The following is a 2,444-nucleotide window of genomic DNA, read 5'->3' as shown; positions in this document are numbered from 1 at the left end:
GGGAACAAGTGCGTGTGCCTCGGGAGGAGGCCGAGAGGAGACGTAAGAAGGGCCTGATGCAAAAGCCTTCTTACTGGGGGGAGACGGAGGCCAAGCTCTGGCGTAAGAAGCTGGCTGAGGCTAAGGAGGCGAGTGAAAGAGAGAAGGCGGCCAGGCAAGCATGGCATATAGAAGAGCTGAGGAAGATGGGCTGCTACCTGGTCCCTGGAGTACCTCGCCGGGAGAAGGAGACCCCACATGGGGGTGGATGGGAGATGAAGAAACCCTCCCACTGTTAAGTCCGTTTGACCGGGAGGAGAAGGACAAGTTGTTGGGGGAGGTCCCCGTTGGACCTTGGGACTCTGAACCAGTTAAATCTGTTTTTGATACTTCTTGGATACCCTTGCCTGAGCCGGTTGTAAGGCAAGAGAACAAAGCAGACATACCAGTTAAGAGTGAAGTTCCTTTTATTCCTGTTAATAAAGAAAAGTTGACAGCAGAAAAAGCGGTGTCGACTCCTTCTTGGGAAGAGCGGAAAGCCCCGAACCATGAACCCTCACAGTCAGGGTTAGGGTTATGGATATGGTTATGGTTAGGATTAGGTTTAGGATTAGGATTAGGGTTAGGGTTAGAGTTAGTGTTACGGTTAGGGTTATGGTTAGGATTAGGCTTAGGGCTAAGGCTAGGGGTAGGGCTAGGATTAATTTTAGGGTTAGATTGAGGACTAGGGTTAGGGTTAGGTTTAGGTTTAGGGTTATGGATAGGGATAGGTCTAGGACTAGGGTTAGGGATAGGGTTATTGTGATGGTTACGGTTATTGTGATATTTAGGGTTAATGTTACGGTTAGGTTTAGGGCTGGGGTTAGGGCTAGGGCTAGGGTTAGGGTTAGGGTTAGGGTTAGGGTTAGGGTTAGGGTTAGGGTTAGGGTTAGGGTTAGGGTTAGGGTTAGGGTTATGGATAAGGAAAGGTCTAGTTCTAGGGTTAGGGATAGGATTATGGTTATGGATACTGTTATGGTGATATTTAGGGTTAAGCTTAGGGTTAGGTTTAGGGCTAGGGATAGGGTTAGGATTAGGATTTGGGTTAGAACGAGGCTTAGGGCTAGGGTTAGGGTTGGGCTTAGGGCTAGGATAGGGTTATTAATAGGGTTAGGCTTAGGCTTCCGGTTAGGGTTAGGGTTAGGGTTAAGGCTAGGGTTAGTGTTAGTGTTAGTGTTAGTGTTAGGGTTAGGGTTAGGGCTAGGGTCAGGGTTAGGGTTAGGGTTAGGGTTAGGGATATGGTCATGGTTAGGATTAGGATTAGGATTAGGGTAAAAACCAGTCTTGCAGTTAGGGTTAGGGTTAGGGTTAGGGTTAAGGTTAGGGTTAGGGTTAGGTTTACGGTTAGTATTAGGGCTAGGGCTAGGGCTAGGATTAATTTTAGAGTTAGGGTTAGGGTTAGGGTTAGGGTTAGGGTTAGGGTTAGGGTTAGGGTTAGGGTTAGGGTTAGGGTTAGGGTTAGGGTTATGGATAGGGATAGGTCTAGGACTAGGATTAGGGATAGGGTTATGGTTATAATTACGGTTATGGTGATATTTAGGGATAAGTTTAGGGTTAGATTTAGGGCTAGGATTAGGGTTAGGGTTAGGACGTATCCCTATCCATAACCCTAACCCTAACCCTAACCCTAACCCTAACCGTAACACTAACCCTAACCCTAAACCTAAACCTAACCCTATCCCTATCCCTAACCCTAATCCTAACCCAAACCCTAAATCGAAGCCTGAATTTTACCATAATCCTAATCCTAATCCTAATCCTAATCCTAATCCTAATCCTAATCCTAATCCTAATCCTAATCCTAATCCTAATCCTAACCATAACCGTAACCATATCCATAACCCTAACACTAACCCTAACACTAACCCTAACTCTAACCCTAACCCTAACCCTAACCCTAACCCTAAACCAAACCCTAAGGCTAAACCTAACCCTAACCCTAACCCTAGCCCTAAGCCTCGTTTTAACCCAAATCCTAACCCTAACCCTAACCCTAACCCTAACCCTAACCCTAACTCTAAAATTAATCCTAGCCACACCCTAACCCTAACTCTAGCCCTAACCCTATCCGTAAATCAAACCCTAATCCTAACCCTAACCCTAAACCTAAGCCTAACATTGACCCTAACACTAACCCTAACCCTAACCCTAACCACATCTCTAAAATTAATCCTAGCCCTAGCCTTGCCCTAACCCTAACCCTAACCCTAACCCTAAATCAAACCCTATCCCTATCCCTAACCCTAATCCTCACTGTAACCGCAACAATAACCATAACCCTAACCCTGGCACTCGCCCTAACCCTAACAGTAACACTGACCCTAACCCTGACCCTAACCCTCACCCTAACCCTAACCCTAACCCTAACCCCAACCCTACCCCTACCCCTACCCCTAACACTACAACTGACCCTAACTCTAACCCCC

This window comes from Pogona vitticeps, unplaced genomic scaffold, assembly GCF_051106095.1.
Source record: "Pogona vitticeps strain Pit_001003342236 unplaced genomic scaffold, PviZW2.1 scaffold_23, whole genome shotgun sequence".
In the NCBI taxonomy this organism is placed as follows: Eukaryota; Metazoa; Chordata; class Lepidosauria; order Squamata; family Agamidae; genus Pogona; species Pogona vitticeps.
Note: the sequence above shows the minus strand (reverse complement) of the source record.